Raw genomic sequence first — 26,988 nt, 5'->3', positions numbered from 1 at the left:
GCAGGTATTTATAGGGTAATATTTATGTTACCTCATCAGCATAGCAGGTATTTATATGGTAATATTTATGTTACCTCATCAGCATAGCAGGTATTTATAGGGTAATATTTATGTTACCTCATCAGCATAGCAGGTATTTATAGGGTAATATTTATGTTTCCTCATCAAAATAGCAGGTATTTCTAGGGCAATATTTATGTTACCTCATCAGCATAGCAGGTATTTATAATGGTACCTCATCAACATAGCAGGTATTTATAGGGTAGTATTTCTAATGTTACCTCATCAGCATAGCAGGTATTTATAATGTTACCTCATCAGCATAGCAGGTATTTATAGGGTAGTATTTCTAATGTTACCTCATCAGCATAGCAGGTATTTATAATGTTACCTCATCAACATAGCAGGTATTTATAGGGTAGTATTTCTAATGTTACCTCATCCGCATAGCAGGTATTTCTAATGTTACCGCATCAACATAGCAGGTATTTATAGGGTAGTATTTCTAATGTTACCTCATCAGCATAGCAGGTATTTCTAATGTTACCTCATCAACATAGCAGGTATTTCTAGGGTAATATTTATAATGTTACCTCATCAGCATAGCTGGTATTTATAGGGTAGTATTTCTAATGTTACCTCATCAGCATAGCAGGTATTTCTAGGGTAATATTTATAATGTTACCTCATCAGCATAGCTGGTATTTATAGGGTAGTATTTCTAATGTTACCTCATCAGCATAGCTGGTATTTATAGGGTAGTATTTCTAATGTTACCTCATCAGCATAGCTGGTATTTATAGGGTAGTATTTCTAATGTTACCTCATCAGCATAGCTGGTATTTATAGGGTAGTATTTCTAATGTTACCTCATCAGCATAGCAGGTATTTCTAGGGTAATATTTATAATGTTACCTCATCAGCATAGCTGGTATTTATAGGGTAGTATTTCTAATGTTACCTCATCAGCATAGCTGGTATTTATAGGGTAGTATTTCTAATGTTACCTCATCCGCATAGCAGGTATTTATAGGGTAGTATTTCTAATGTTACCTCATCAGCATAGCAGGTATTTATAGGGTAGTATTTCTAATGTTACCTCATCAGCATAGCAGGTATTTATAGGGTAGTATTTCTAATGTTACCTCATCAGCATAGCTGGTATTTATAGGGTAGTATTTCTAATGTTACCTCATCAGCATAGCAGGTATTTATAGGGTAGTATTTCTAATGTTACCTCATCAGCATAGTGTCACGTCCCTCTTCCTCCTTTCCTATTAGCAACCGTGCGGAATGTGATTCACCTATTAACTTCAGCCTATGAGCAAGGCACACGCTGAGGCAATTCCATCTTGCTTGCTGATTAACCTATGGGCTCACTTGTGCAATAATCACTTTCCTTTCTTTCAATGTGCATAAATCTCGGGTTGTGTTTGTAAGTCAACTCAAACCTTGTGTCTCCCACCGTTTTGCAGCAGTCTTTCCGACAACCTTTCACCTCCCCACCACCACCAACAGAAGGCCCGTCGTCGGAACGCCGTTCTCCCAGCGGGGAGGGGTTCCAATACCAGCTGCTCCACATAGGGCAACTGGTCATCAGCATCTCGCTCCGAGGAGCATACCTCAGAGATGAGACCTACCCAATAAAATGCTATATTGCATTCTGTCTCTTGTCATTCAGTCAAGCCTGTACTCGATTGAACAAACCTGACCATGACCCAGACCTCCATGGGACAGAGGGGAGGGGGGGGGTGTAAGGGGGCGCTGTGGAGGTTGAAGGAGGGATCGGTGTGAAAGGGCAAGATGATATGAGGACAAGTGAGGATACATAGAGGGCTGTCATGTACCGCTGACTATGACCCAGATCTCTATAGGACAGATAAGGGGGGAAGAGACATGCTGGGGAGGGGGAGAGGAGAGAGGACAGAGGGAGAGAGGACAGAGGTAGGGGAGAGGACAGAGGTAGGGGAGAGGACAGAGGTAGGGGAGAGGCCAGAGGTAGGGGAGAGGCCAGAGGTAGGGGAGAGGCCAGAGGTAGGGGAGAGGCCAGAGGTAGGGGAGAGGCCAGAGGTAGGGGAGAGGCCAGAGGTAGGGGAGAGGCCAGAGGTAGGGGAGAGGCCAGAGGTAGGGGAGAGGCCAGAGGTAGGGGAGAGGCCAGAGGTAGGGGAGAGGCCAGAGGTAGGGGAGAGGCCAGAGGTAGGGGAGAGGCCAGAGGCCAGAGGCCAGAGGCCAGAGAGAGAGAGGACAGAGAGAGAGAGAGGACAGAGGTAGTGGAGAGAGGACAGAGGTAGTGGAGAGAGGACTAAGGGAAGCAAGGGGTCTGGGGAAGGATGAGGCTAGTTAAGGCAAGAGGTAGTTGGGTTGAGCAAAAGGAGACTTGATAAGACTAAGGTAGACTTGGTAAGACATAGGGAGACTTGGTAAAGCAGAGGAAGGCCGGGTGAGGCCTGGGGAGGCAGGTGGAGGGAGGACATGGCTGGGGTGGAGTAGAGTAGAGTAGAGCTGGGGGAGGCTAGGTATGGACGCTGGCTCCCACTGTTGCCCCTCCAAACAGCCATTGTTGAGCATGACGACTGGGGCAAACTATGGAGTGGGGGGGAGGGGGTTCCCCCAAAATCCCGACTCAAACATCCTCTCCTCGCTATAAAAGAATAGCACAGAGGGAGAGATGGAAGATAACAAGCAGGCATGTCGCCTGGCCTGTGCATAACTTAACCGCTCCTTCACTTCCTTTCTCCTGTCCTTCCTTTCATCCGACAGGACAAAAGAACCTGCTTACGTTTCACAGGAATATCCAGTCAGGGAGGAGGGGAGGTGTATTGTATTCTATTTTGTGATTGTTTGTACATGGCGGTCACACAGGGCTTTCTGCTCAGACCAGAAGCTTGAGGGGCTTGTAGGGTCAGGGCGTGAACAGAGAGCTACACGGGCTCTCAAAGGGCTCCAACACGGACACTAATGGGCTTAGACAGAGGAGAAAGAGAGAGATGCTGAAACAACCAGCTATGCCTGAAAAAAGAGGAACAGGAGAGAGAGAGAGAGGAACAGGAGAGAGAGAGGAACAGGAGAGAGAGAGGAACAGGAGAGAGAGAGGAACAGGAGAGAAAGAGGAACAGGACAGATGAGAGGATCAGGACAGAGAGATGAACAGGAGAGATGAACAAGAGAGAGGAACAGGAGAGACAGAGGAACAGGAGAGAGAGAGGAACATGACAGAGAGATGAACAGGAGAGAGGAACAGGAGAGACAGAGGAACAGGACAGATGAGAGGAACAGGACAGATGAGAGGAACAGGACAGAGAGATGAACAGGAGAGAGAGAGGAACAGGAGAGAGGAGAGAGAGAGGAACAGGAGAGAGGAGAGAGAGAGGAACAGGAGAGAGGAGAGAGAGAGGAACAGGAGAGAGGAACAGGACAGATGAGAGGAACAGGACAGAGAGATGAACAGGAGAGAGAGAGGAACAGGAGAGAGAGAGAGGAACAGGAGAGAGAGAGGAACAGGAGAGAGGAGAGAGGAGAGGAACAGGAGAGAGAGAGGAGAGGAACAGGAGAGAGAGAGGAGAGGAACGAGAGAGAGAGGAGAGGAACGGGAGAGAGAGGAGAGGAACGGGAGAGAGAGGAGAGGAACGGGAGAGAGAGGAGAGGAACGGGAGAGAGAGGAGAGGAACGGGAGAGAGAGGAGAGGAACGGGAGAGAGAGGAGAGGAACGGGAGAGAGAGGAGAGGCACGGGAGAGAGAGGAGAGGAACGGGAGAGAGAGGAGAGGAACGGGAGAGAGAGATGAACAGGACAGAGAGAGGAACGGGAGAGAGAGAGGAACGGGAGAGAGGGAAGGACAGAGGATAGGAACAGGACAGAGCGAGGAACAGGACAGAGAGAAGAACAGGAGAGAGAGGAACATGAGAGAGGAGAGAGAGAGGAACAGGAGAGAGGAACGGGGGAGAGAGAGGAACAGGAGAGAGAGGAGAGGAACAAGAGAGATGAGAACAGGAGAGAGAGAGAGAGGAGCAGGAGAGATGAACAGGACAGAGGAGAGGAACAGGACAGAGGAGAGGAACAGGACAGAGGAGAGGAACAGGACAGATGAGAGGAACAGGACAGAGGAGAGGAACAGGACAGAGGAGAGGAACAGGACAGAGGAGAGGCACAGGACAGAGAGAAGAACAGGAGAGAGGAACAGGAGAGAGGAGAGAGAGGAATGGGGGAGAGAGAGGCACGGGGGAGAGAGAGGAACAGGAGAGAGAGGAACAGGAGAGTGAGGAGAGAGAGGAGAGGAACAGGAGAGAGAGGAGAGGAACAGGAGAGAGAGGAGAGGAACAGGAGAGAGAGGAGAGGCACAGGACAGAGAGGAGAGGAACAGGACAGAGAGGAGAGGAACAGGACAGAGATTAACAGGAGAGAGGGAAGAACAGGAGAGATGAACAGGACAGAGGAGAGGGACAGGACAGAGGAGAGGAACAGGAGAGAGGAACAGGAGAGAGAGGAGAGGAACAGGACAGAGAGATTAACAGGAGAGAGGGAAGAACAGGAGAGAGGGACAGGACAGAGGAGAGGGACAGGACAGAGGAACAGGAGAGAGGAACAGGAGAGCGAGAGGAAAGGGGGAGAGAGAGGAACATGAGAGAGGTGAGAGAGAGGAACAGGACAGAGAGAGGAACAGGACAGAGAGAGGAACAGGACAGAGAGAGGAACAGGACAGAGAGAGGAACAGGACAGAGAGAAACAGGAGAGAGAGGACAGGAGAGAGGATAGAGAGAGGAACAGGAGAGAGGATAGAGAGAGGAACAGGAGAGTGAGGAGAGGAACAGGAGAGTGAGGAGAGGAACAGGAGAGTGAGGAGAGGAACAGGAGAGTGAGGAGAGGAACAGGAGAGTGAGGAGAGGAACAGGAGAGTGAGGAGAGGAACAGGAGAGTGACGAGAGGAACAGGAGAGTGACGAGAGGAACAGGAGAGTGACGAGAGGAACAGGAGAGTGACGAGAGGAACAGGAGAGTGAGGAGAGGAACAGGAGAGTGAGGAGAGGAACAGGAGAGTGAGGAGAGGCACAGGAGAGTGAGGAGAGGCACAGGAGAGAGAGGAACAGGACAGAGAGATGAACAGGAGAGAAAGAGGAACAGGAGAGATGAACAGGACAGAGGAGAGGCACAGGACAGAGGAGAGGCACAGGACAGAGGAGAGGCACAGGACAGAGGAGAGGCACAGGACAGAGGAGAGGCACAGGACAGAGGAGAGGCACAGGACAGAGGAGAGGCACAGGATAGGGAGAATAACAGGAGAAAGGAACAGGAGAGAGGAGAGAGAGGACCATGAGAGAGAGGGACAGGAGAGAGAGGAACGGGAGAGAGGAGAGCAACAGGACAGAGGAGAAGAACAGGACAGAGGAGAAGAACAGGACAGAGGAGAAGAACAGGACAGAGGAGAGGAACAGGACAGAGAGAGGAAACAGGACAGGGAGGAACAGGAGAGAGGAACAGGAGAGAGAGGGGAGGAACAGGACAGAGAGATTAACAGGAGAGAAACAGGACAGAGGAGAGGAATAGGACAGAGGAGAGGAATAGGACAGAGGAGAGGAACAGGATAGAGAGAAGAACAGGAGAGGAACCGGAGAGAGGAACCGGAGAGAGGAACCGGAGAGAGGAACCGGAGAGAGGAACAGGAGAGAGGAACAGGAGAGAGGAACAGGAGAGAGGAACAGGAGAGAGGAACAGGAGAGAGGAACAGGAGAGAGGAGAGAGGGGAACGGGGGAGAAAGAGGAGAGGAACAGGGGAGAAAGAGGAGAGGAACAGGAGAGAGGGGAGAGGAACAGGAGAGAGAGGAGAGGAACAGGAGAGAGAGGAGAGGAACAGGAGAGAGAGGAGAGGAACAGGAGAGAGAGGAGAGGAACAGGAGAGAGAGGAGAGGAACAGGAGAGAGAGGAGAGGAACAGGAGAGAGAGGGGAGGAACAGGACAGAGAGATTAACAGGAGAGAAACAGGACAGAGGAGAGGAATAGGACAGAGGAGAGGAATAGGACAGAGGAGAGGAACAGGATAGAGAGAAGAACAGGAGAGGAACCGGAGAGAGGAACCGGAGAGAGGAACCGGAGAGAGGAACCGGAGAGAGGAACCGGAGAGAGGAACAGGAGAGAGGAACAGGAGAGAGGAACAGGAGAGAGGAACAGGAGAGAGGAGAGAGGGGAACGGGGGAGAAAGAGGAGAGGAACAGGGGAGAAAGAGGAGAGGAACAGGAGAGAGGGGAGAGGAACAGGAGAGAGAGGAGAGGAACAGGAGAGAGAGGAGAGGAACAGGAGAGAGAGGAGAGGAACAGGAGAGAGAGGAGAGGAACAGGAGAGAGAGGAGAGGAACAGGAGAGAGAGGAGAGGAACAGGAGAGAGAGGAGAGGAACAGGAGAGAGAGGAGAGGGACAGGAGAGAGAGGAGAGGGACAGGAGAGAGAGGAGAGGAACAGGAGAGAGAGGAGAGGAACAGGACAGAGAGATGAACAGGACAGAGAGATGAACAGGACAGAGAGATGAACAGGACAGAGAGATGAACAGGACAGAGAGAGGAACAGGAGAGAGAGGAACAGGAGAGAGAGACGAACAGGAGAGAGAGACGAACAGGAGAGAGAGACGAACAGGAGAGAGAGACGAACAGGAGAGAGAGACGAACAGGAGAGAGAGACGAACAGGAGAGAGAGACGAACAGGAGAGAGAGACGAACAGGAGAGAGAGACGAACAGGAGAGAGAGACGAACAGGAGAGAGAGACGAACAGGAGAGAGAGACAAACAGGAGAGAGAGACGAACAGGAGAGAGAGACGAACAGGAGAGAGACGGACAGGAGAGAGAGACGAACAGGAGAGAGAGACGAACAGGAGAGCGAGATGAACAGGAGAGAGGAGAGAGAGATGACCAGGAGAGATGGAGGAACAGGAGAGATGGAGGAACAGGAGAGATGGAGGAACAGGAGAGAGAGGAGAGGAACAGGAGAGAGGAGAGGAACAAGAGAGAGGCACCGGAGAAAGGAGAGAAACAGGAGAAAGGAGAGAAACAGGAGAAAGAGAAAAGGGAGAAAGAGAAAAGGGAGAAAGAGAAAAGGGAGAAAGAGGAACAGGAGAGAGAGGGAAAGAGAGAGAAGTCTTTGTATCTGCTTTGTTTTAGGTCAGAAGGCTGACAGAAAATAATAGCACCGTCTCCAATCTGTTAGCTGAAAACTAAGGGCTTTTTCAACCTACTTATCGAGGCTATTTCTTGGCTACTTAGAGCTGTTATTCTTTGTAAAGATACAATGGAGGCAATAAAGGAAATCAGATTCTAGTAGGCATTTACGAGTGTACCCTTAGGCATGAGTACCCTAAGAAGTGTACACTCGTAAATGACCATTAGGTCCACATCCTGAACTAGGATTCCTCTTCCTAGCCTAAGGGGGGGGGGGGGGGGTTCATACAGATGAAAAGCCTCCTTTGAAATCCACCTTTCCAGAACAGCAGGACCTTCTCTGTGGAATCACCCTTTCATCGCTGACCGGCCAATCACGTCGCACGGAACCCTGCCAGGGGCGGCCTTGATTGGTCCCTGTGAGACAGACCTGTAAACCCAATTCCTAGTTATATGACCCACAGGCCTTTGTGGGATTAGTGGCTGAACCATTGAGAGCCAGCAGGAGAGCGCACACACACAGAGAGAGAGGGGAGAACCCCATAGGAGTCATATAGGAACAGACAAGCCTTGAGAGAGAGCACAGCACAGCCTCGTGTCAGGTGTGTGGTCAGGTGTGTGGTCAGATGAAGTCGTCCTAGAGCCACCCAGGCAGTCTCTGTCTGGAGAGATTGACTAATAGGAAACCACAGGGATCATTTGGCATGAATATTTGTAGCTATTAGGCTTTAAAGAAAACTACAAAACAGCAGATCTGTTAGAGGGAGCTTAACGGAACAATCTACAGTAGCCAAGTTCTGTGAACAATATCAGTGTTAGCGGAGGTGTGCATGTGGGTGTTGTCTGCGTGCGTGCATGAGCTTCTAGCAAAAGAGATACTGTGCTGACACTTCATTCTGGATGCTTCCATGACTACGGATTGTCCTGAATGAATTGTGAAAAATGAGAGAGCAAGATAGACAAACAAATATCATACCACCCCAAAAATGCTAACCTCCCCGGTTATTCTAATGGTGAGAAGTTAGCTTGTCTTGGGAGTATGATATAAAATACTAACCTCCCCTGTTATTCTAATGGTGAGAAGTTATCTTGTCTTGGCGGTATGATATAAAATACTAACCTCCCCTGTTATTCTAATGGTGAGAAGTTAGCTTGTCTTGGCGGTATGATATAAAATGCTAACCTCCCCTGTTATTCTAATGGTGAGAAGTTAGCATGTCTTGGGGGTATGATATAAAATGCTAACCTCCCCTGTTATTCTAATGGTGAGAAGTTAGCATGTCTTGGAGGTATGATATTTGTGTGTCTGTAACTTTCTCCCTCATCCTTATTCACAATTAATTCAGAACTATCCGTAATCATGGTAGCATCCACATTAATGTAGAAGTGTTGAAACATATTTTATTCTTATTTGCAATAAAAGTGACTCCAAAATGACACATTATTTACCATTAATTTCTATGGTCACATACACTTGTTCAGCAGATGTTATTGCGGGTGTAGCGAAATGCTTATGCACAAAATCTGAACCACAACAAAAACAAACAGCAAATGCGTCCAACAAGTTTGTAGAGTCACAAGCTTGATGTAATCATTGCGTGTTATGAATATGGGACCAAATACTAAACTTTTGACTACTTTAATACACATAAGTGAATTTGTCCCAAAACATTTGGTCTCCTAAAATGAGGGGACCATGTACATAGTTATTGTATCATTTCAAATCCAAAGTGCTGGAGTACAGAGCCAAAACAACAACAAAAATGTGTCACTGTCCCAATACTTTTGAAGTAGAAAGTTAAATAAAAAATAAGTTATTCTTCCTCATCAATCTTCCATCCCTTCACTCAGGCATAAATCATGTTCACAGAGCACCGTCAACACTGCTCCAATAGCCCACTAGAGAGCTCACTGAAGACCATAGAAAGGGAGCGTGTCCCTACTGCAGGAGGCTGCTGAGGGGAGGACGGCTCATAATAATGGCTGGAACAGAGCAAATGAAATGGCCTCATAAACACAGAAACCATGCGTTTGATGTATTTGATTCCATTCCACTTATTCCACTCCAGCCATTACCACAAACCCGTCCTCCCCAACTAAGGTGCCACCAACCTCCTGTGGTCTTTAGGCCACAGCATTAGACTAAAAGGACAACTGACACATTTATGTCTGAGTTTCATTGTTGTCACTAACTATGCACAGACCGAATTAAGAATCGATTAATTCATAGAAATCTATAAATTGTTTAAATCAAAGTAAATTGTACAAAAAAATGCAGCTTAATAGCTTAAATGATAGCTCAAAGGGGGAGACACTCTAGACCCAAACTGCTACAGAACTATATCTATCCTTCCCTGTCTTTCTAAGGTCTTCGAAAGCCAAGTTAACAAACAGATTACCAACCATTTTGAATCGCACCGTACCTTCTCCGCTATGCAATCTGGTTTCAGAGCTGGTCATGGGTGCACCTCAGCCACGCTCAAGGTCCTAAACGACATCATAACCGCCATCGATAAGAGACATTACTGCGCAGCCGTCTTCATCGACCTGGCCAAGGCTTTCGACTCTGTCAATCACCATATTCTTATTGGCAGACTCGACAGCCTTGGTTTCTCAAATGACTGCCTCGCCTTGTTCACCAACTACTTCTCTGATAGAGTTTAGTGTGTCAAATCGGAGGGCCTGTTGTCCGGACCTCTGGCAGTCTCTATGGGGGTGCCACAGGGTTCAATCCTCAGGCCGACTCTCTTCTCTGTATACATCAATGATGTTGCTCTTGCTGCTGGTGATTCTCTGATCCACCTCTACGCAGACGACACTATTCTGTATACTTCTGGCCCCTCTTTGGACACTGTGTTAACTAACCTCCAGACGAGCTTCAATGCCATACAACTCTCCTTCCGTGGCCTCCAACTGCTCTTAAACCCAAGTAAAACTAAATGCATGCTCTTCAACCGATCGCTGCCCGCACCTGTCCGCCCGTCCAGCATCACTACTCTGGACGGCTCTGTCTTAGAATACGTGGACAACTACAAATACCTAGGTGTCTGGTTAGACTGTAAACTCTCCTTCCAGACTCATATTAAACATCTCCAATCCAAAATTAAATCTAGAATCGGCTTCCTATATCGCAACAAAGCATCCTTCACTCATGCTGCCAAACATACCCTCGTAAAACTGACCATCCTACCGATCCTTGACTTCGGCGATGTCATCTATAAAATAGCCTCCAACAGTCTATCGCAGTGCCATCCGTTTTGTCACCAAAGCCCCATATACTACCCACCACTGCAACCTGTATGCTCTCATTGGCTGGCCCTCGCTTCATACTCATCGCCAAACCCACTGGCTCCAGGTCATCTACAAGTCTCTGCTAGGTAAAGCCCCGCCTTATCTCAGCTCACTGGTCACTATAGCAGCACCCACTCGTAGCACGCGCTCCAGCAGGTATATCTCACTGGTCAACCCCAAAGCCAATTCCTCCTTTGGTCGTCTTTCCTTCCAGTTCTCTGCTGCCAATGACTGGAACGAACTGCAAAAATCTCTGAAGCTGGAAACACTTATCTCCCTCACTAGCTTAAAGCACCAGCTGTCAGAGCAGCTCACAGATTACTGCACCTGTACATAGCCCATCTATAATTTAGCCCAAACAACTACCTCTTCCCCTACTGTATTTATTTTGCTCCTTTGCACCCCATTATTTCTATTTCTACTTTGCACATTCTTCCACTGCAAATCTACCATTCCAGTGTTTTACTTGCTATATTGTATTTACTTTGCAACCATGGCCTTTTTTTGCCTTTACCTCCCTTATCTCACCTCATTTGCTAACATTGTATATAGACTTATTTTTCTACTGTATTAATTGACTGTATGTTTTGTTTTTTCCATGTGTAACTCTGTGTTGTTGTATGTGCCGAATTGCTATGCTTTATCTTGGCCAGGTCGCAGTTGCAAATGAGAACTTGTTCTCAACTAGCCTACCTGGTTAGATAAAGGTGAAATAAATTAAATAAAAAACAAAAAAATAGGGGGTTTAAAGAGTGTGTGTGTTTGTGTGTGTCACCAGATCTCATCCAAATTTAACACTTATAACAGATTCTAGAGCGGTGCCTGAGACAGCATTTCCCACCACCATCAACAACACACCAAATAAGGGAATTTCTCATGGAGACACATGGAGTGTGTGTGTGTGTGTGTGTGTGTGTGTGTGTGTGTGTGTGTGTGTGTGTGTGTGTGTGTGTGTGTGTGTGTGTGTGTGCGCTCCAGAGGCATGCTGCTGTGTTCTTTCTGATGATACCTGTGTCACTGACAGGATAACGAGACCAACAGGGATGAGCAGCCCGCTGCCTTCACGCCTCTCTTCCTCTCGTCTCCCTCAACCCCTTCCTCTCTCTCTTTCTCTCTCTCTCTCTTTCTTTCTCCCCTTCAACATCTCTCTCACCCTCTCCTGTCTTTATGCAGCCTCATTACCTCCTTAGTCTCTCTTTCGATCTCCTTCCCCATGTCCGACTTCCTCTGTAAATCTGTAAGTCTTTTCTCTCTTCCCCCTGCCCTCTCTCTCTTACTCAATTAGTCTTACACCATGTTCATTTCGCTCTCCATCCAGCTCTCCCTCTCTGTCGCTCTCTCCGTGTCTGTGTTGATGTCAGCTAACAGAGAGGGTGTTGAGTGAGTAGTCAAATGGGTTTGAAGTAAACAATAGCGCTGTGTTCAAATACCCACTCTAACATACAGTATACTACATATTGAATGAGCATATACTGCATACTATAAATGCAGTTTTCAGTATACTGTATACTACATACTGAATGAGTATATACTATATACTATTAGTTCATTTTTATTATACTGTAAACTAACGGTATCCTTTCAGTTGAGGGTACTAGTGCTTCGCCTGTCTGCCGGAAGTTGATGCTATTGCTACACAACTTCTTGCTAGCTTGTTAGCATAACAAATTACTAGCTAGACATCTTACGACTTCATTAACAATGTCCATTGAGAAAGCACAACGACTTTACCACTTAGCTAAGTTCAGAATGACGTGAATAATGAAGTCAAATGTTTTCCTCCATCTCAAGTATTTTTTGGAGGTTTCATTATTTGTGTCCATTCCATGTTAAACCCTTTATGGCTCAACTCTGCACGAGATGCACTGTGTGCGGCTCGAGACATACATACTGTACCACACACAATTGTGTAATAGTTCATATACTGGCAAGTTTGATGTATTAGTAGACAACTAACATTAGGTGGCTACTGTGGCTAACATACCAATACATACAAGCAACTGCTGTAATGATATGCTATGTGGTTCGTAAGGCTAGCACTGTAGAGCGGCTAACAAATTGTCAGCCAACATAACGAGTAATGTAACTTATTTGAAAAGTCATAACTTTATTATATTGCTAAACAATTTCTTCTTAATATTCTTAACATTTGTCATAATTAGTTAAAGCAATGAACATTTACATTTTGTATCCGCTCTCGTCGGACTTCGGCTGCATATTTTACGGCATTTTCTTCAAATCCGAAAATGTTGTGAAGCCACTCATCTTTTCTGAACAATTGCATTATGGGCCCTAAAAGCACAGAAATAGTGTCCACTGCTTATATACTTCAAATTTTGGCGAATGTAAAACAACAGCTGGGAACTTTTGGAATACTAACTATGTCCATAATATGACCAATAAGCATACTACATACTGTACTTCATTTACATCACAAATACTACTTTTAGTATGAGTATTCAAACACAGCATAGCAGTTGGCCATAGGGTTGAGTTGAAATACAATATTCTAGCATTTCAGGTTCACAGCTCCGTGCCATTGAGAAACAGAAGCAAAGTCTCCTAACATAGTGTCCTCTGGAGTGTGTGTGCTGTAAATGTGGTAATCCTACACTTCTCTGACACAGCTCCAGCTCTTCAGAGAGATGAGAGAAGAGGGAGAGACAGAGGGTGAATCTGTTTTACAGGAACAGGAACACAGGGGGGTTACACATGGAAGAGAAGGAACTCAATACTCTACAGCACTATAGTAGAGGTACATAAATAATCTACAGCACTATAGTAGAGAGGTACATAAATACTCTACAGCACTGCAGTAGAGAGGTACATAAATACTCTACAGCACCATAGTAGAGAGGTACATAAATACTCTACAGCACTGTAGTAGAGAGGTACATAAATACTCTACAGCACCATAGTAGAGAGGTACATAAACACTCTACAGCACTATAGTAGAGGTACATAAATACTCCACAGCACCATAGTAGAGAGGTACATAAATACTCTACAGCACTATAGTAGAGAGGTACATAAATACTCTACAGCACTGTAGTAGAGAGGTACATAAATACTCTACAGCACCATAGTAGAGAGGCACATAAATACTCTACAGCACTATAGTAGAGGTACATAAATACTCTACAGCACCATAGTAGAGAGGTACATAAATACTCTACAGCACCATAGTAGAGAGGTACATAAATACTCTACAGCACTGTAGTAACGAGGTACATAAATACTCTACAGCACTATAGTAGAGAGGTACATACATACTCTACAGCACTATAGTAAAGAGGTACATAAATACTCTACCGCGCTATAGTAGAGAGGTACATAAATACTCTACAGCACCATAGTAGAGAGGTACACAAATACTCTACAGCACCATAGTAGAGAGGTACATAAATACTCTACAGCACTATAGTAGAGAGGTACATAAATACTCTACAGCACTATAGTAGAGAGGTACATAAACACTCTACAGCACTATATTAGAGAGATACATAAATACTCTACAGCACCATAGTAGAGAGGTACATAAATACTCTACAGCACCATAGTAGAGAGGTACATAAATACTCTACAGCACCATAGTAGAGAGGTACATAAATACTCTACAGCACCATAGTAGAGAGGTACATAAATACTCTGCAGCACCATAGTAGAGAGGTACATAAATACTCTACAGCATTATAGTAGAGAGGTACATAAATACTCTACAGCACCATAGTAGAGAGGTACATAAATACTCTACAGCACCATAGTAGAGGTACATAAATAATATACAGCACTATAGTAGAGAGGTACATAAATACTCTACAGCACCATAGTAGGGAGGTACATAAATACTATACAGCACCGTAGTAGAGAGGTACATAAATACTCTACAGCACTGTAGTAGAGAGGTACATAAATACTCTACAGCACTATAGTAGAGAGGTACATAAATACTCTACAGCACCATAGTAGAGGTTCATAAATACTCTTCAGCACCATAGTAGAGAGGTACATAAATACTCTACAGCACCATAGTAGAGAGGTACATAAATACTCTACAGCCCTATAGTAGAGAGGTACATAAATACTCTACAGCACTATAGTAGAGAGGTACATAAATACTCTACAGCGCTATAGTAGAGAGGTACATAAATACTCTACAGCACTATAATAGAGAGGTACAAAAAATATTCCGCAGTGCTATAGCAGAGAGCTACATAAATAGTAAAGAGAGGTAAATAAATACTCTACAGCACTATAGTAGACAGGTACACAAATACCCCACAGCAATATAGTAGAGAGGCACATAAATACTATACAGCACTATAATAGAGAGGTACATAAATACTCCACCGCACTATAGTAGAGAGGTACATAAATACCACACAGCACTATAGTAGAGAGGTACATAAATACCCCATAATACTCCACAGCACTATAGTAGAGAGGTACATAAATACCCCATAATACTCCATAGCACTATAGTGGAGAGGTACAGTATTAAATACTCCACAGCACTACAGTAGAGAGGTACATAAATACTCCACAGCACTACAGTAGAGAGGTACATAAATACTCCACAGCACTACAGTAGAGAGGTACATAAATACTCCACAGCACTACAGCAGAGAGGTACATAAATACCCCATAATACTCCACAGCACTATAGTAGAGAGGTACATAAATACCCCATAATACTCCACAGCACTATAGTAGAGAGGTACATAAATACCCCATAATACTCCACAGCACTATAGTAGAGAGGTACATAAATACCCCATAATACTCCATAGCACTATAGTGGAGAGGTACAGTATTAAATACTCCACAGCACTACAGTAGAGAGGTACATAAATACTCCACAGCACTATAGTAGAGAGGTACATAAATACTCCACAGCACTATAGTAGAGAGGTACATAAATACTCCACAGCACTATAGTAGAGAGGTACATAAATACTCCACAGCACTATAGTAGAGAGGTACATAAATACCACACAGCACTATAGTAGAGAGGTACATAAATACTCCACAGCACTATAGTAGAGGTACATAAATACCACACAGCACTATAGTAGAGAGGTACATAAATACTCTACAGCACCGTAGTAGAGAGGTACATAAATACTCTACAGCACCATAGTAGAGAGGTACATAAATACTCCACAGCACTATAGTAGAGAGGTACATAAATACTCCACAGCACTATAGTAGAGAGGTACATAAATACTCTACAGCACTATAGTAAAGAGGTACATAAATACTCTACAGCACTATAGTAGAGAGGTACATAAATACTCTACAGCACTATAGTAGAGAGGTACATAAATACTCTACAGCACTATAGTAGAGAGGCACATAAATACTCTACAGCACTAGAGTAGAGAGGTACATAAATACTCTACAGCACTATAGTAGAGAGGTACATAAATACTCTAGAGCACTATAGTAGAGAGGCACATAAATACTCTACAGCACTATAGTAGAGAGGTACATAAATACTCTACAGCACCATAGTAGAGAGGTACATAAATACTCTACAGCACCATAGTAGAGAGGTACATAAATACTCTACAGCACCATAGTAGAGAGGTACATAAATACTCTACAGCACCATAGTAGAGAGGTACATAAATACTCTACAGCATTATAGTAGAGAGGTACATAAATACTCTACAGCACCATAGTAGAGAGGTACATAAATACTCTACAGCACCATAGTAGAGGTACATAAATAATATACAGCACTATAGTAGAGAGGTACATAAATACTCTACAGCACCATAGTAGGGAGGTACATAAATACTATACAGCACCGTAGTAGAGAGGTACATAAATACTCTACAGCACTGTAGTAGAGAGGTACATAAATACTCTACAGCACTATAGTAGAGAGGTACATAAATACTCTACAGCACCATAGTAGAGGTTCATAAATACTCTTCAGCACCATAGTAGAGAGGTACATAAATACTCTACAGCACCATAGTAGAGAGGTACATAAATACTCTACAGCCCTATAGTAGAGAGGTACATAAATACTCTACAGCACTATAGTAGAGAGGTACATAAATACTCTACAGCGCTATAGTAGAGAGGTACATAAATACTCTACAGCACTATAATAGAGAGGTACAAAAAATATTCCGCAGTGCTATAGCAGAGAGCTACATAAATAGTAAAGAGAGGTAAATAAATACTCTACAGCACTATAGTAGACAGGTACACAAATACCCCACAGCAATATAGTAGAGAGGCACATAAATACTATACAGCACTATAATAGAGAGGTACATAAATACTCCACCGCACTATAGTAGAGAGGTACATAAATACCACACAGCACTATAGTAGAGAGGTACATAAATACCCCATAATACTCCACAGCACTATAGTAGAGAGGTACATAAATACCCCATAATACTCCATAGCACTATAGTGGAGAGGTACAGTATTAAATACTCCACAGCACTACAGTAGAGAGGTACATAAATACTCCACAGCACTACAGTAGAGAGGTACATAAATACTCCACAGCACTACAGTAGAGAGGTACATAAATACTCCACAGCACTACAGCAGAGAGGTACATAAATACCCCATAATACTCCACAGCACTATAGTAGAGAGGTACATAAATACCCCATAATACTCCACAGCACTATAGTAGAGAGGTACATAAATACCCCATAATACTCCATAGCACTATAGTGGAGAGGTACAGTATTAAATACTCCACAGCACTACAGTAGAGAGGTACATAAATACTCCACAGCACTATAGTAGAGAGGTACATAAATACTCCACAGCACTATAGTAGAGAGGTACATAAATACTCCACAGCACTATAGTAGAGAGGTACATAAATACTCCACAGCACTATAGTAGAGAGGTACATAAATACCACACAGCACTATAGTAGAGAGGTACATAAATACTCCACAGCACTATAGTAGAGGTACATAAATACCACACAGCACTATAGTAGAGAGGTACATAAATACTCTACAGCACCGTAGTAGAGAGGTACATAAATACTCTACAGCACCATAGTAGAGAGGTACATAAATACTCCACAGCACTATAGTAGAGAGGTACATAAATACTCCACAGCACTATAGTAGAGAGGTACATAAATACTCTACAGCACTATAGTAAAGAGGTACATAAATACTCTACAGCACTATAGTAGAGAGGTACATAAATACTCTACAGCACTATAGTAGAGAGGTACATAAATACTCTACAGCACTATAGTAGAGAGGCACATAAATACTCTACAGCACTAGAGTAGAGAGGTACAGTATTAATTACTCTACAGCACTATAGTAGAGAGGTGCAGTATTAATTACTCTACAGCACTATAGTAGAGAGGTACAGTATTAAATACTCTACAGCACTATAGTAGAGAGGTACAGTATTAATTACTCTACAGCACTATAGTAGAGAGGTGCAGTATTAATTACTCTACAGCACTATAGTAGAGAGGTACAGTATTGAATACTCTACAGCACTATAGTAGAGAAGTACAGTATGAAATACTCTACAGAACTATAGTAGAGAAGTACAGTATTAAATACTCTACAGCACTATAGTAGAGAGGTACCGTATTAAATACTCTACAGCACCATAGTAGAGAGGTACTGTATTAAATACTCTACAGCACTATAGTAGAGATGTACAGTATTAATGGACTACTCTGAGTGAATCAATAGTCTCCTCTGTTCTTTCAGCTAGAACTGCAGAATCGCTACCTCCCAACAACAACACACCTTCATCAGGCACTGGTTCATATTTATGGCCTTTTCATCCCATCCGACGGCCATCAACACTAGCTGTCAATCAGCCACCACCCACCGCCCCACAGTCAATCTATCATCGCCTTGCCTTGTGGGGATACACAATTCAGTCCCATTCAAAATTCTATTTTCCCTAACCCCTAAACATAACCCTAACCTGTACTCTTACTCTAACCTTAACCCAAAAACCTAACCTTAACCCTACACCTAGCTTCTAACCCTAAAACGAACCCTAGCTCCTAACCCTTAATGTCATTCTAACCCTAACATTAATTCTAAACCTAACCCTAAACCCCATAAAAATAGCATTTGACCTCGTGGGGAATAAAAAAATGTCCCCAGTTGGTCAAATTTGTGTTTGTTTACTATTCTTGTGGGCACTTCTGGTATAGCTAAACCCAAGCTACACACACAATCACGACATGGTCTGCTGTACGTCAGGAATTATATTACACACTCGCACACAACGTGGCTATTTAAGCAGTCAGGGTTGATATTTCTTTCCCTGACTGTCTGTCTGTGAAAATAGGCCATCTCCTGCAGGTAATAGGGCACAGGTGGGGGGCCTGGATGTAGTGCCCTGCATCTCAATGACAAGAGCGTATCCATGGGGATTTATCTAAATGTAAATCAGCTGCTTTCACTCTGCGCACACACACACACACACACACACACACACACACAGACACACACACACACACACACACACACACACAAAACAAAGAAATAAATAAAATGCACCCAGCGCTCTTTCATCTGAGCCCAATGGCGCCATATCACTTTAACCAAATTCACTTTAATTGAGCGAACTGATTCAGCTTTGCCAAAAATACACACAGTGTAGGTAGAGGAGCTGAGGAGAGGAGGAGAGGAGCTGAGGAGAGGAGCTGAGGGGAAGAGAACAGAACTAGAGATGACAGGGGAGGAGAGGGAGCAGAAGGGGGAATAGTGACAGGTGACAATAAAAAGTCAACATTTCCTCCCTCTTTACTTTCATCCCATCTCTCAGAGGAGCCACAATGGAAAGAGCAGATGAGGTGAAGAAGTGAGAGATGAAGTGAGGAATAAAGTTGACAAAAGAAGAATTTAAAGAATGTGTCCACCCTCTAGTTCTGCAGGATGAAGACCTCTGCTTTACGTTCACATCAGTGAAATTAGGTGTGTAAATACTAATCACTGTGAATAAGGTAGCGCTCCCTATATTTTCAATGCATTTCCAGCAAAACGTACATTTACCCTCCAGTACACCACATGTAAGGTTGGTGGCGGTCAGGCCACTGTTATTACCTTGTATAACAGACAGGTAATATCTAACATGTTAACACACTACAGCATCTAGAAAGCCAACAGCACATAGACATGAGAAGCGCCACTGAAGTGTTACTGTTAGAGATATATGCTACAAGATTATCTTGTAGCCACCAAAAAGGCCACCAAAAATTTGGAGATTTCCATACCCAACTACAACATTTTCCATCTAGATAGAACTGCCAAAGGGGGAGGAGTTGCAATCTACTCCAGAGATAGCTGACAAAGTTCTGTCATACTTCCCAGGTCTATGCCCAAACAGTTCGAGCTTCTAATTAAAAAAATTAATCTCTCCAGAAATAAATCTTTCACTGTTTCTGCCTGTTCTAGACCCCCCTCAGCTCCCAGCTGTGCCCTGGACACCATATGTGAATTGATTGTCCCCCATCTATCTTCAGAGTTCGTTCTGTTAGGTGACCTAAACTGGGATATGTTTATTACCCCGGCAGTCCTACAATCTAAGCTAGATGCCCTGAATCTCACACAAATTATCAAGGAACCCACCAAGTACAACCCTAAATGTGTAAACATGGGCACCCTCATAGATATTATCCTGACCAACTTTCCCTCCAAATACACCTCTGCTGTTTTCAATCAGGATCTCAGCGATCACTGCCTCATTGCCTGCATCCGCTACGGGTCCGCGGTCAAACGACCACCCCTCATCACTGTCAAACGCTCCCTAAAACACTTCTGCGAGCAGGCCTTCCTAATCGACCTGGCCCGGGTATCCTGGAAGGATATTGACCTCATCTCGTCAGTCGAGGATGCCTGGTTATTCTTTAAAAGTGCCTCCGTCACCATCTTAAATAAGCATGCCACTTTCAAAAAATGTAGAAATAAGAACAGATATAGCCCTTGGTTCACTCCAGGCCTGACTGCCCTCGACCAGCACAAAATCATCCTGTGGCGGACTGCACTAGCATCGAATAGTCCCCGCGATATGCAACTTTTCAGGGAAGTCAGGAACCATTACACGCAATCAGTCAGGAAAGTAAAGGCTAGCGTTTTCAAACAGAAATTTGCATCCTGTTGCTCTAACTCCAAAAGGTTTTGGGACACTAAAGTCCATGCAGAATAAGAGCACCTCCTCTCAGCTGCTCACTGCACTGAGGCTAGGTAACACTGTCACCACCGATGAATCCACAATGATTTCAGTAAGCATTTCTCTACAAGTGGCCATGCTTTCAACTGGCTACCCCAACCCCGGCCAACTGCTCTGCACCCCCCGCAGCTACTTGCCCAAGCCTCCCCATTTCTCCTTCACCCAAATCCAGATAGCAGATGATCTGAAAGAGCTGCAAAGTCTGGACCCCTACAAATCAGCTGGGCTAGACAATCTCCCTCGCTTTCTAAAATGATCCGCCGCCATTGTTGCAACCCCTATTACCAGTTTGTTCAACCTCTCTTTCGTATCATCCGAGATCCCCAAAGATCGGAAAGCTGCCGCGGTCATCCCCCTCTTCAAAGGGGGTGACACTCTATACCTAAACTGCTACAGACCTAAATCTATCCTACCCTGTCTTTCAAAGGTCTTCGAAAGCCAAGTTAACAAACAGATTACCGACCATTTCAAATCCCACCGTAACTTCTCCTCTATGCAATCTGGTTTCCGAGCTGGTCATGGGTGCACCTCAGCCACGCTCAAGGTCCTAAACGACATCATAACCGCCATCGATAAGAGACATTACTGCGCAGCCGTCTTCATCGACCTGGCCAAGGCTTTCGACTCTGTCAGTCACCGCATTCTTATCGGCAGACTCAACAGCCTTGGTTTCTCAAATGACTACCTCTACTTCTCAGACAGAGTTCAGTGTATCAAATCGGAGGGCCTGTTGTCTGGACCTCTGGCAGTCTCTATGGGGGTGCCACAGGGTTAAAATCTCTGGCCGACTCTTTTCTCTGTATATATCAACGATGTCACTCTTGCTGCGGGTGATTTCCTGATCCACCTCTACGCAGACGACACCATTCTGTATACATCTGGCCTTTCTTTGGACACTGTGTTAACTAACCTCCAGACGAGCTTCGATGCCATACAACTCTCCTTCCGTGGCTTAAACGCTAGTAAAACCAAATGCATGCTATTCAACCGTTCGCTGCCCACACCCGCCCACCCTACTAGCATCACTACTCTGGACGGTTCTGACTTAGAATATGTGGACAACTACAAATACCTAGGTGTCTGGCTACACTGTAAACTCTCCTTCCAGACTCATATTAAACATCTCCAATCCAAAATTAAATCTAGAATCGGCTTCCTATTTCACAACAAAGCCTCCTTCACTCACGCCGCCAAACATACCCTCGTAAAACTGACTATCCTACCGATCCTCGACTTTGGCGATATCATTTACAAAATAGCTTCCAATACTCTACTCAGCAAACTGGATGCAGTTTATCACAGTGCCATCCGTTTTGTTACCAAAGCCCCATATACCACCCACCACTGCGACCTGTATGCTCTAGTCGGCTGGCCCTGGCTTCATATTCGTCGCCAGACCAACTGGCTCCAGGTCATCTATAGGTCCTTGCTGGGTAAAGCCCGCCTTATCTCAGCTCACTGGTCACAATAACAACACCCACCCGTAGCACATGCTCCAGCAGGTATATCTCACTGGTCATCCACAAAGCCAACACCTCCTTTGGCCGCCTTTCCTTCTAGTTCTCTGCTGCCAATGACTGGAACGAATTGAAGAAGAAAAAATAATAATAATAAAATAAAATAAAAATCGCTGAAGCTGGAGACATATCTCGCTCACTCTGAGCAGCTAACCGGTCGCTGCAGCTGTACACAGCCCATCTGTAAATAGCCCACCCAATCTACCTACCTCATCCCCATATTGTGTTTATTTACTTTCTGCTCTTTTGCACACCAGTATTTCTTCTTGCACATCACCATCTGCTCATCTATCACTCCAGTGTTCATTTGCTAAATTGTAATTACTTCGCTACTATGGCCTATTTATTGCCTTACCTCCTCACGTCATTTGCACACACTGAATATAGACTTTCTTTTTTTTCTATTGTGTTATTGACTGTACGCTTTTTTATTCCATGTGTAACTCTGTGTTGTCGTTTGTGTCGCACTGCTTTGCTTTATCTTGGCCAGGTCGCAGTTGTAAATGAGAATTTTTTCTCAACTAGCTTACCTATTTAAATAAAAGTGAAATAAAACAATTGAAAATGTCAATCTAGGAGGCCTCCCGGGTGGCGCAGTGGTCTAGAGCACTGCATCGCAGTGCTAACTGCGCCACCAGAGTCTCTGGGTTCGCCCCCAGGCTCTGTCGCAGCCGGCCGCGACCGGGAGGTCCGTGGGGCGACGCACAATTGGGCTAGCGTCGTCCGGGTAAGGGAGGGTTTGGCCGGTAGGGATTTCCTTGTCTCATCGCGCTCCAGCGACTCCTGTGGCGGGCTGGGCGCAGTGCGTGCTAACCAAGGGGGCCAGGTGCACGGTGTTTCCTCCGACACATTGGTGCGGCTGGCTTCCGGGTTGGAGGCGCGCTGTGTTAAAGAAGCAGTGCGGCTTGGTTGGGTTGTGCTTCGGAGGATGCATGACTTTCGACCTTCGTCTCTCCCGAGCCCGTACGGGAGTTGTAGCGATGAGACAAGATAGTAATTACTAGCGATTGGATACCACGAAAATTGGGGAGAAAAGGGGATAAAATAAAAAAATTAAAAATTTAAAAAAATAATAATAATAAAAATGTCAATCTAGGTCCTCTCCCCCTTTCTTTGATGCTTACCTCCAATCTTACACAGCAGTTCATTAGCTTGGCTAAGTACTCCATTAATCGATTGGTTGACCTGACGCTATACATCATAACGGGTGTTACCGGACCACAAGGCTAAATTACATCTATCTATATCAAAAATGGTGACAAGTAAAAAGCCCAAAAATTATAGAGGCATCTCTGTTAGTAGTAACTTAGGTAAGGTTTTCTGTAGCATAATGCCAGAATTCAGGCCTTTTTAAGTGAACACAACATTTTAAGTAAAAGTCTAATTGGATTTCTCCCTTAAACACCTAACAAAAGATCACATATTTACCCTCCACACCTTGTGCCAAAAACACATCCACCAAACTCAAAGGAAACATATTTGCCTGTTTTATAGACTTTCAAAAAGCTTTTGATTCCATATGGCATGAAGGTATACTACACATACAAAACTATCTGGCCACACCTTCAAATTAGTGGATTCGGCCATTTCAGCCACACCCATTGCTGAAAGGTGTATAAAATCAAGCACACAGCCATGCAATCCCCATAGACAAACATTGGCAGTAGAATGGCCTTACTGACTTTCAACGTGGCACCGTCATAGGATGCCACCTTTCCAACAAGTCAGGTTGTCAAATTTCTGCAATGCTAGAGCTTCCCCGGTCAACTGTAAGTGCTGTTATTGTGAAGTGGAAAGGTCTAGGGTAGGCCACACAAGCTTACAGAATGGGACCACTGAGTGCTGAAGCGCGTAGCATGTAAAAATAGTCTGTCCTCGGTTACAACACTCACTACCAAGTTCCAAACTACCTCTGGAAGCAACGTCAGCACAATAACTGTTCGTGGGAGCTTCATGCAATGGGTTCCCATGGCCGAGCAAACGCACACACGTCTAAGATCACCATGCGCAATGCCAAGCGTTGGCTGGAGTGGTGTGAACCTCGCTGCCATTGGACTCTGGAGCAGTGGAAACACGTTCTCTGGCGTAATGAATCAAACTGGCAACAGTTTGGGAAAGGCCCTTTCCTGTTTCAACATGGTTTGCCACGATCGGTGTGGAAGAACTTGACTGGCCTGCACAGAGCCCTGACCTCAACCCCATCAACACCTTTGGGATGAATTAGAATGCCGACTGCGAGCCAGGCCTAATCGCCCAACATCAGTACCTGTGCTCACTAATGCTCAAGGCTGAATGGAAGCAAGTCCCTGCAGCAATGTTCCAACATCAAGTGGAAAGCCCAGAAGAGTAGAGGCTGTTACAGCAGCAAAGGGAGGAACAACCATATTAATGCCCATGATTTTGCAATGAGATGTTCAACAAGCAGGGGTCCACATACCTTTGGTCATGTAGAGTATTTATCTCCTGAAATTTAAAGACAGAATTGCAGGATTTCTTGAATTGCCTGTTGGGGAGAAAATATGCATTTTGTTAGAAAACGTAGAGACAGTAGATCTTACTGCAGATGACGTCCTGGCCTGTCATGATATTAGACAGTAGATCTTACTGCAGATGACGTCCTGGCCTGTCATGATATTAGACAGTAGATCTTACTGCAGATGACGTCCTGGCCTGTCATGATATTAGACAGTAGATCTTCCTAAAAGATGACGTCCTGGCCTGTCATGATATTAGACAGTAGATCTTCCTAAAAGATGACGTCCTGGCCTGTCATGATATTAGACAGTAGATCTTCCTAAAAGATGACGTCCTGGCCTGTCATGATATTAGACAGTAGATCTTCCTAAAAGATGACGTCCTGGCCTGTCATGATATTAGACAGTAGATCTTACTGCAGATGACATCCTGGCCTGTCATGATATTAGACAGTAGATCTTACTGCAGATGACGTCCTGGCCTGTCATGATATTAGACAGACAGTAGATCTTACTGCAGATGACGTCCTGGCCTGTCATGATATTAGACAGACAGTAGATCTTACTGCAGATGACGTCCTGGCCTGTCATGATATTAGACAGTAGATCTTACTGCAGATGACGTCCTGGCCTGTCATGATATTAGACAGTAGATCTTACTAAAAGATGACGTCCTGGCCTGTCATGATATTAGACAGTAGATATTACTGCAGATGACGTCCTGGCCTGTCATGATATTAGACAGACAGTAGATCTTACTGCAGATGATGTCCTGGCCTGTCATGATATTAGACAGACAGTAGATCTTACTGCAGATGATGTCCTGGCCTGTCATATTAGACAGTAGATCTTACTAAAAGATGACGTCCTGGCCTGTCATGATATTAGACAGTAGATCTTACTGCAGATGACGTCCTGGCCTGTCATGATATTAGACAGTAGATCTTACTGCAGATGACATCCTGGCCTGTCATGATATTAGACAGTAGATCTTACTGCAGATGACATCCTGGCCTGTCATGATATTAGACAGACAGTAGATCTTACTGCAGATGACGTCCTGGCCTGTCATGATATTAGACAGACAGTAGATCTTACTGCAGATGACGTCCTGGCCTGTCATGATATTAGACAGTAGATCTTACTGCAGATGACGTCCTGGCCTGTCATGATATTAGACAGTAGATCTTACTGCAGATGACGTCCTGGCCTGTCATGATATTAGACAGTAGATCTTACTGCAGATGATGTCCTGGCCTGTCATGATATTAGACAGACAGTAGATCTTACTGCAGATGACGTCCTGGCCTGTCGTGATATTAGACAGTAGATCTTACTGCAGCTTATGTTCTGGCCTGTCATGATATTAGAGAGAAAGTAGACATTACTGCATATGATGTCCTGACCTGTTATGATATTAGACAGACTGTAGCTCCCACCATGTCATGCACATGAGCCCTTGTAGATTTAATTTCTCAATGTTTTATTTTTGTTTACTTTTTGGTGTATTATTTTCCTTGTATAGTTGTTTTTGTTGATATATTATTATTATTCTTACTATTAATCAAGCATATGGTAAATTTACGTAATACTTCATATGTATTGCTTTGGCAACCACCCATTCATGACAACAAAGCATTTCTTAAATTGACAGACAGAGAACGAGAGAACACGAGAGAACGAAAGAGAGACCGAAAGAGAGAAAGAGTAAGAGAGTGAGTGAGAGAAATGTCATTGAGAGAGAAACACAAACAGACAGAGAGACAGAGCGACCAAGAGAAACAGAAAGAGAACAAGAACAGACAGACAAACAGACAGAGAGAGAGATACTGATTACTGTGACCTCGTTAACCCCTCTGGCTCATTAGCATCTCGTTAAGGTGTTAGCGTTCTCCTGGCCCGTCGTCTGTCACACCTTCATTAAGCCCATCGACCCACAGAGCTTATTAAACACATTCATTACAGCCCAGATCGAACCACTACCAGGTGCCAGCACAGGACCAAACACATTAGGAGAGGGGGGTGTTCCACTTTCACTGTTAGAGAGGGTGGAACCAGGAAAGAGGAAGGGGAGGAAGACAACACACTCACTCAGACAGACACACACCTCTGCCTCACATCCATCATTAGTAATGAAGCCAGTGATTAGACCAACAGAGAGACAGAGAGACAGAGACAGCGAGAGATAAGAACAGAAGAGAGAAAGGAGACAGGAAAGACGGAGTGAGGAGAGTAGTCTTTCATTCCCTTTACCTCTCTCTTTCCCCCTCTCCCATGACCCTACAGAATCCAGTTTACCCAGAGCTATTTATCACTGACTATCACATCCCAGAGCCAGAGCCAGAGCCAGGACACTAACGA

This window comes from Salvelinus fontinalis, chromosome 28, assembly GCF_029448725.1.
Source record: "Salvelinus fontinalis isolate EN_2023a chromosome 28, ASM2944872v1, whole genome shotgun sequence".
NCBI lineage: Eukaryota > Metazoa > Chordata > Actinopteri > Salmoniformes > Salmonidae > Salvelinus > Salvelinus fontinalis.
This window is presented reverse-complemented; position numbering follows the sequence as displayed.